This window comes from Stegodyphus dumicola, chromosome 9 (genome assembly GCF_044657685.1).
Source record: "Stegodyphus dumicola isolate Sdum_Otavi_A_Nest chromosome 9, ASM4465768v1".
In the NCBI taxonomy this organism is placed as follows: domain Eukaryota; kingdom Metazoa; phylum Arthropoda; class Arachnida; order Araneae; family Eresidae; genus Stegodyphus; species Stegodyphus dumicola.
Genome location: NC_140776.1, coordinates 75,246,972 through 75,256,544, shown reverse-complemented (window position 1 = coordinate 75,256,544; position 9,573 = coordinate 75,246,972). Strand labels below are relative to the sequence as shown.

Sequence of the window (9,573 nt, the reverse complement as noted above, 5' to 3'; positions counted from 1 at the left end):
GTAAGAGATTTCTTTTTACCTTTTAGAATTCTATTGAGAGATACAACATAGCCAGTAATATTGAGTATAAGGCAGTAAAAATGACTATATAAACATGCACTTTCCTTGATAAAAATTATAAAAGCAAATTAACACTTTTTGGAGATAAATCTTTGCCAAATAGCATTGGATTTTCTCGGATATTTTCATTCTGTGGTGGAATATTAAAGAATCGTTAAGTTTCTTCAATTTTTACTCATCTAGAGATTTTGTAATGTAATAATATGAAACATTCTCATTTGCGGGAGAAGTTTTTGAAGAAATGAAATGTCATCAATGCTTTTCTATTTATTATGTTTTTATAATTAGTCCAAAGGGGCAATTTGTACAGAAAGACCACTTCGTTTTGTTTTCAAATTGTTGCCACCAAATATTAGAGCCTTGCATTATATTTAAAGAAATTAAATACTGAAGAATCTGCATAAATGTATATATGTTTCTCGCATTGTGATAAAACGACGGTACCTAGAGCCTTCCGATTTTAAATAACGTACGTGTCCACCCGCATATGGGCATATGAAAGCCCACACTTAGAATTTGTTTTATTATCTATTTCATATTTTGTAAAACTTTAACAAATTTTTGATTAATAAACTCCAAGATTTCGAAGCAAGCAATGGCAACACTGTACCCCTTAAAAAAACATTTTTATCTCCAGCGCGCGAGACTTTGTATCGGAAATTCTAAAGATATGCTCATTTTAAAATTATTTTGCGATATTGCTGTTGAGCTGAATGATAGTTAATAGATAACGGTAACACGCAAAACGTTAAAAAGATGCCTCCTTGGGCATAATGTAAATTTTTAAATGGTTTTCAATGCACTGGTTAAGTTAAAGAGTCTTGCTCATTTAATTATTTAGCACATTCAGTTATATTTCTCATAATTCGAAACTTTTATCATGTTATTCGATGAGGGGTAGGGCTATGGCGCCCAGGCACCCTGGTGGTTAAGCACCGCAGTTCAACATAATAAGTTAAAGAGTCAGAAGGAGCGCCCTCTACAGACCAGCTTTCGAGATTTATTAGTACTGCACGGCTGAACGTATGTTTGACAGGTTGACGTTTTCACTGTCTTGATTTGAATCTCTCTTTCTATGTAGCAGTTTAAATCCGTCAGCGCAAATTATTGATGCTCCATTTGTTTGTTTTTATTTTCCGAGCTGCGGTAGGTTGTAAAACATTTAAGTTGCTCTGTAATTACATTTGCTAGTATATAATTTTCTAAATCAGTTTTTATACGGGACGTATTTGAAAGAATCTTTGAACTAGGTCCATAATATTAGATGGGAGTGGCGAAGTTAAAACCATGTTGCAAGTCGATTTTTTAGTGATTCTGTGTGTTCCAAATTATTCTAATTCCAAAAAAATATGTGTCCATGAATCTTGATTAAGAGGTGAGTGTCATTCTTTTCTTGTTTTTAATAATTGGATATTGTGTTTGTAGAATACAGTAATTTATAATTATTCCTGTGGCTTGTAATTCAGAGTACAATTTACATGTTCTTAATTTGCAACTTGACGAATACAAAATCGGAAAAAATCTTAAATGGAATTCTTATATTTTTCATTTCACTAAGATTCCTTAACCCTCTCCTTAGCATCTGACCATCTGTAAATTTTAAATAAAATTCTATTTATCTATTTCTACAGTCAGATTATTTAGAGTGAATATTCAGAGGAGTATGTCAGAGCATTATTCATAACTGTATACTGGGTCTATTTTTTGTAAAAGACCGCAAACTGCATATGTATTTTCAAGTACTTTTTGCAGACCTTTTATTTCACCTCAGTTATATCCCAATTTAATTTTTTTATGTAGTTTGAGATATTTCCACTTCCTTAGTTGAAGTTTATTTATTATCATTGAATGAAGGATCTGACTTTTTAAAGGGTTAAAAATGAAATAAGTGTTGTTTTTGTTTCATTTTTCCTTTACTTTTTTCAAATTTAATATAAAATTTTTATTAATCATTTTCTTCATTCTTATTATTTCTTATACCAAATGTCATGTTAGAAGATACATGGTAATATTATTTCTTTTAGAGTGGATTTTAGATTTGGTTACATGCATGAATATATACGTATGAATGCTAAATACATTTATTGAAATTTAAGGTACCTACTAAATATGAAAATCTTTAGTATTTTAACTAAGGTTATATAAATTACTTTAATCTTAGAAATATTTCTAATAAATTGGTGTGTTATTTGTTTTCGAAGTTGAATGTAATGTTATTTGCATTGTATGGAAAATGTTTATTGATTAGGATACTGCGTTTAATGTAATGTTGCTATGCTAGTAATTAATGTTTACTGCCAAATCATAAACTACTATAGTGATATTAAGTTTCCAGAAGAAATTTATATAATGATCTGTATTCAGTCAAGACAGTATAATAATTTTAAATAGTAAAACAAAAAGTTTTGAGAACAATATAGTTTTATTTAAGTATGTATTCTTGCCATCACATTTTTAGAGTGACTATTCAGATGAGTATGTCAGAGCATTATTTATAACTATGTTTATAACTATTATAATAGTATGTTATTTATAACTATTATAATAGTATGTTTATACCAGAAAATGCCCTTGTGACTTGTTTATCATCTAAGACTGAAATGGCATCTATAGTTGAGTTGCTTCTTTTGCATTTTTAAATAGTAGTTTTTGAAAATATTAATGCTACTAAAATATGGAAAATTTTCTATATATATACATGTATATATATTGTAGTTATAGCATATATTTTTATTTAGTGGAAGTTACTGTGAGTATAAATTAACTAATGTGTCAATCTGAGAAAGATTGACACCATTGACACATATATTGACAAACTGACTTTTTAAAGCCATCTTCATAGTTACCCTTCCATGTTATGTACATTTCCTAGACTTTTATGGATTTATAGCATTCATTCAGATTGTTTTAGTGTAACTGTGTTTAATTAACAGAAAATAGAATATTGGTAACCTGTTATTTGTGCCTTTTATGCTTACTAGGAACATAATAATGTATACAGTTGTTATACTTTCCATGATAATTTGAAGAAAAAATATTTTTGATGTTTAGTACATCATAGTGTACATTATTAGACTTATGATGATTAGTTTGGTCATAAATGTGCATGTTTTATGTTTTTTAGCCTTCTTTACATAAAGTATACGCTGACTCTTGACCAAGGAGTAAAGTTGCTAAATACTGGTAGTTTGATGTGGGTTCAAATCTCAGCAAATGGACTGGCTGCATGGATGTTTTCTTGGTCTTACCTATGTGTAATGTAGATATATAGTTTTCGTTAGAAAGTTCCCCACAAAGGCATTCTTCTTCATACACAGGTAGCCCTCAAATTGCTTTGCCTTAATCGATTAATCTACCTAACGTAAAGATCACATAAAACTGCTATACTAAGAGAAGGATTTTGTCAAAATAGGAGTTAATCAGATATTTATAATTCCAACCTTTAACTTCTCCTTTCTGTTTCATCACCAGAATGTAAATTGTGTTAGACAGTATTTAAGCTTAGGTTTTTGGATTGTAAGAAAGAGTATGTTTCTGCCCCTTGTTGCCACATTATGTAGTTCCTGCCAGCTTTGATAAGTTTGTAATTATTCCACTTTGCGTTACTGTTGCTGACATTTGAATTTTTATACTAGTTAGAGTTTTTGTGCCAGTTTAAATTTAGATTTAATTGTGTAAGTCTTTGACTAATAGTCTACATTTTAAATTAAAATTTGACTGTTACTATAGTTGTATTACAACATATTGTGGTTTGACTGTTACTATAGTTGTTGATCTTGTTAGCATGAGAAAGCGCTTTTATGTTTAGAGTTTGCATTTAAGTAAAAAGGTTTATTTTAAACCTTTCGAAGACTTTATAGCTAATGTCAGACACAATGAAAATTTGCTTTACATCTGTTAGGAGTCTGGAACTCATTTATGCTTCCAAAGCAAGCCAGACTCAATTAAAATTTGTATTTTAAATTTTAAAAGTAAATTTTAAAATTTATATATATATTTTAAAGTTTTTAGCCATGTTGAATATGTTTGATGACTTACCATAAATATCGATAGTTTAGGAATGTTTTTTTAAAAAGTCTCGAGAATCGCCGGCTTGCACCTGATAACTAACTTTCATCTTTTTACCATAAAAAATCACCAAATTATGCCAAGATGCTACGTTAATGCATAAGTACCCAAATTTGAATATTACAATTTGAAAATTAGGTTTGATGAAACTTTTTTTTTTTTTCTTTTTAATTTTTATTTGTATTTTGTGTACATCAATTTGAAACTATCATACGATATTCTTTTCAACTGTATACTGCGCAAAAAAAAGGGGGGCAGTTCGATATCTTCCGTTCGGGTAGAGTAGACTTGTATTATGGCGAAGTTGTTGTTTGATTTATCGCCAAATTGCTGTTTCATTTATGGTAGCCTGAGTAGTTGAATGTTATGGAAACCCTATTGTGGCGTAATCGAGTGCATGATTCTCGGAAATTTTGAATTATGGGATGTTTTGTAAGCGTTTTTGTGGTGTGTGTATGTTTGATTCTTTAGACGGTAGAATGGCTGATTATAGTAAGATTAATTTGAACTTTCTGTACGATTTGGAGCGAAAGGGGAAAAGAGCTTTAATTGACTGGTGTGTAAATGAAGGTTTACTTAGTAGCCACTATAAGTGTCCTGCATGTAGGAAGGATATGCGTCTAGTTGAACATAAAAACCGTTTAGATGGATTTGAATGGGTTTGTAGGAAGAAAGGTTCAGATGGTCACTATGTGAAGCGTTCGATCAGAAAGAGTACATGGTTTGAAAAAAGTCATTTGAGTATGATTGATATTTTGATTTTTACGTGGCTGTGGGTGTACAAAGCGAATTTGAAAATCATGGTAAGTGAATACAGTCAAAAGTCGTTAATTCGGACACCCATAATCCGGACCTCAAAGCTAAAAACTTTCTGCGCATGCGCCGCATTGACACATGCGCATAGGCGTTTACGCGTGCGCGTAAGACCTTTTACGACTGCGCATGTGCATTTTCACGTGCGCGTTTTATGTATAACGGACGGTATACGGTAAAATTATCTAATTATCTATTTCAGTTAATGTTGATGATTACGTTGTTCCTTAATCTTCGAATTGGATCCAGCTTATTATTTTTTGCAGACTGTAAGAGCAATATTATAAAAGTAAACTTGAACTTTGGATTATGTCAAATAGAATTTCCAATTCTGGAGCTCCCAAAGGATCGTACAAAACGAAAGTATGTTTCAATGTCCATCAAACAAAAGGTGGAATTGCTGCAAAAAATGTATAAAGACATGAAGAATGTGACAGAGAGGTTAGTGAAAACGAAAAAATTTCGATTGACAAGTTAGTCGGTATTCTCGGCACAGCAATTAACGGGACTTGAACAGCGGAACTTTGTAACACAAGAAATTATGTCTGTTTATAGAATTAAAGAGAAAGTATTGTCACATAAAACGAAGCAACTTACATTGAAAGAAATGTTTATTAAAGTAAACAAATAAATATTAAGCTTTTTTTTTTTTTTTTTTTTTGTAAATTTTAATACCTTTTAGATCATAATTTTTCTTTATTTCATAAATTACGGTTTCATATTTTTAATTCTAGAATTTCTGCATGCCATCTTACGAGATTTAAACTGATGATCTATAACCCGGAAAAATTGATAATCCGGAATCGCCGAAGTCCTGACGAGTCCGGATTAACAACTTTTGACTGTATATGCTTTTGGTAGTGCTTAAATATATAACATGTTTTTCCTTGTTTATGTTATTTTATTGTTTGGTTTAAAATGTATTTTATTGAGATTATGTATTTTTTGTTTGATTGGTGCTCCTTTGACTTTTTAAGTGAAAATATATCGATGTGTACATGGACAAAGTGAAGGGAGTGCGCAATGCAAGTTTGTGCAATTCTGGGATTTTTTTTAAAGTGAAAATAGGTCAATGTGTACATGGGTAAAGTTAGAAGAGTGCGCAATGCCATTTTTGTGCAATTCAGGGATTTTTTTTAAGGGAAAATAAGTCGATGTGTACATGGATACCGAGTTTGTGCAATTGTTTGTCTTGTTATTTTGACTTTGTGTAGTGGCAATTTTAGGCAAAAATCGCCGCTTCACAAGCCAAAATAACAAGTCAAAGAATTGCACAAAATCGGTATCCATGTACCGCCAAAAACTGCCAAATTTCGCCAAGGGATATCCTAAACTATACTTTTACCCTTCCGTTCTACTCGGCCGATTTGACGAAATTCAGATTACGTTTTTCATGTCTCGAAACTGCAACTTAGGATATATGTTAGATTTATATATAGCATTAATCTAATATAGGTATTTTGACACAAAATCAGACTTTTTCTGAAATGACAGACTGATTTTTTTCCATATTTTGATTCTACGACTCAAATTATGCCCAGATATTAAATTTTGTAAAATTTACAGAAAAATTTAAAAATTTATCTTGGCATATGTTTTTTAGTTTACGACAAGAATAATTCACCTGGCAAAATTCTTAATTTACAGCAGCCTATTTTCCTTTCCTTTTTTTAATTGCAGATGAGCAGAAAAAAATCGTTGTTCATACTTTCAAATAATTTTAACAAAATACGTAAACCATATTGGGCATTATTATCGTTTATGACAAATAAGTAAAATTTCAAAACTTGCAAATATGTAATTTCATGTATATCTTAGGAAATTTTGAATAAAAAGCTCTGATTTTTTTTGCAGGTATGCTTAGAAATACATCTACGTAGCGTATTCGGAAACTAAGTATCGTTTCAATCTAGCGCCGTCGCAGCGCTGTGGTAGGCGTCCCGCGTATGCGCACTATTCTTTCTTGTTCACTGACTTTAAATTGTCGCCATTTTGGTTGCTCTATGTTGTGTTTTCAGTTTGCTGTGCACATTCAATATGTTTAAGACAATTAGTTCTCCCGCTGACTGTGAGATTCGTGCCGTGATTAAATTTTTTAACACGAGGAATGTTAAACCAGCCGAAATTTATGTTCAAGTGGCAGAAGTTTACGGTGAATACGCAATAAGTGATGGAATGGTGAGAAAGTGGGTAAGAATGTTTAATGCAGATCGAACAAATGTCCACGTCGAGGCTCGGAGTGGTCGGCCTTCTGTTGTCACCGATGATTTGATAAGGAAAGTTGATGAAGCAATTCATGAGAACAGACGCTTCACAATGACAACTTTTTCAGAGGCATTTCCATGAATTTCACGTACTGTTTTGTTCGAAATTGTGTCTGACCCCTTGAATTATCACAAACTGTGTTCCCGACGGGTTCCAAAAATGCTCACTGATGTTTACAAGACAAAGCGACTTGGTGGTGCCCTGACATTTCTCACGCGGTACAGTGATGAGAGAGAAAACTTTTTAAACCAAATTGTGACAGGTGATGAAACTTGGGTGTGTTATTTCACACCAGAATCGAAACAACAATCGATGGACTGGAGACACACTCATTCTCCGAAAAAACAGAAGTTCAAAGTGACAATGTCGTCACAAAAAATCATGTGCACTTTCTGGAATAGGAAAGGCATTTTGCTTACTGAATTTCTTCCCAGAGGTGAAACCATTAATGCGGCACGATATTGTAAGACTTTAACAAAACTAAGGCGTGCCATTCAAAACAAACAAAGAGGAATGCTAGGCCCCATACTGCTGGTGTCATTCAATCGTTAATTCGACAGTTTCATTGGGAGCAATTCGATCACCCGCCATACAGCCCGGACTTGGCGCTGTCCGACTATCACTTGTTCCTGCACATGAAGCGTGAGCTTGGTGGCAAGCGCTTTGGATCTGACGATGACACGAAAAATGCAGTGGAGTCGTGGTTATCGAAACTGGCGGGAAGTTTCTTTCACGATGATATACAAAAACTGGTCACCCGCTATGACAAGTGTTTGATCATTGGCGAAAACTATGTTGAAAAATAGTTTAAGACATGTATTTTCATGTAAAAATAAAATTGGATTCGAAAAAATTGTTTTACTATTTGTTTTTCGAAACGGTACTTAGTTTCCGAATACGCCTTGTACTTTAAGATGATGATAAATATTTTATAGGTTATAATTCAGAATTTTTTTTCAAAAAATTTATAACAATTACTTAAAAATACAAAACTTAAAAATAAATCATAAAAAAATGGGCGAATTTTATTTCGAATGAACCTAAATTTCAAAATGTGAAAGGAAGACTCAAATAAGTTTGATTAAAAAAAAAGAGAGATTAATAAATATAAGGAGCTAATTTTTTAAAAATTACTCTTACGATTTTTGAAAAATTTGGCAGTTTTGTATAATTTGAGTCATAGATTCAAAATATTGAAAAAAATTGGCATGTCATTTCAGAAAAAATCTGATTTTATGTCAAAATACCTATATTAGAACAGTGCTATATATAAATCTAATACATATCTTAAGTAGGGCTTTTGAGACATGAAAAACACAATTTGAATTTCGTCAACTGTCATCCCCTTTTTTTTGTGTAGTGTACATCATTTATAACTGTTGAATATTTTTAATGCAAGCAAGTAAACCGAAATTGAAACGAGAGAGCAGTATTTTTAAAGTACAATAGCAGTTTTTAAAGTACAATAGCAGTGGCATAGCTAGGGTGGGGCAAGGGGGATCATCTGTCCCCGGGCACAGCATCCAGGAGGCGTCAAATTGATATCACAAAATTTTAGAATGCTATGTTTTCCATTCTTGGCTCACAGAAAGGGGTGCAAAATCATCTAGAAACTGGAGGATCTTTACTACTTCTTAATTCTTAGAACATCTCTGAATAATTAGAGACAGTGAATGTTCAGCTGATTCAGCGAAATCATAGATTGAATGTCAGTTCAGGTTTACTTTACTATGATTGGTCAGTTCTTGATATAAAGTTCAAAAGTCAGAAGGGAACGGTTTGGCATTGACCTTTGTTAAATTACAAGGGGTTGTTTTCCTTAGTAAGATGAAAACAATCCTTACAAAAACTAATCCTTTTAAAAATTTATTGGAGCTCATTCTCTGTACACATTGAGAAAGAGGAAAGTTATGTGAATATTTTAAAAATTTTCTGGACCTGGAGCTAAAAAGTTAGGGAAAAAATTGATGAGAAAATATGGCAATTACTAATTGATAAAATAGAGATTAAAGACTTTATTTTAAGAAGCAGATAGGAAATCGCTGACAGTTCATATTCCCCAAATCTTCAAATTTAGACATGCTTTAATCTTAGCTGAAATAAATAATGAGCTCTGCTTATGATTACTAAGGAATCACCCACCATGAATGATAGAGATATCAGAATCTCTAGACCTAACTGAAAGAACACTGGCATGTTCAATATTTTGTATTCCTGAAAGAAGTTTCTTCAATGCTTATCCAAACCATTTTAGGATTGAACAAAAATAATACTACCCTGTAAAGAATATAAATCTTCCAGACGCTAGATCATTACTTTTGTGAAGAAAAAAGGATACACAGATCGACTGTGATAAGAAATTACCTA

At 32.0% G+C, this 9,573-nt stretch overlaps 1 protein-coding gene across 2 annotated transcripts in view; it reads left to right on the top strand.

The window, feature by feature from the left end:
- Positions 1–1,114: 1,114 nt before the first annotated feature.
- MICAL-like (protein) overlaps positions 1,115–9,573 on the top strand; it is a 154,666-nt gene continuing 146,207 nt past the window's right edge. The window contains exon 1 of one of the 2 annotated variants that reach the window (XM_085823627.1): positions 1,115–1,435. The gene's annotated coding sequence lies outside the window, so the exon portion shown is untranslated. The remainder of the gene's footprint in view (positions 1,436–9,573) is intronic. The other variant, XM_085823626.1, reaches the window with a different exon arrangement.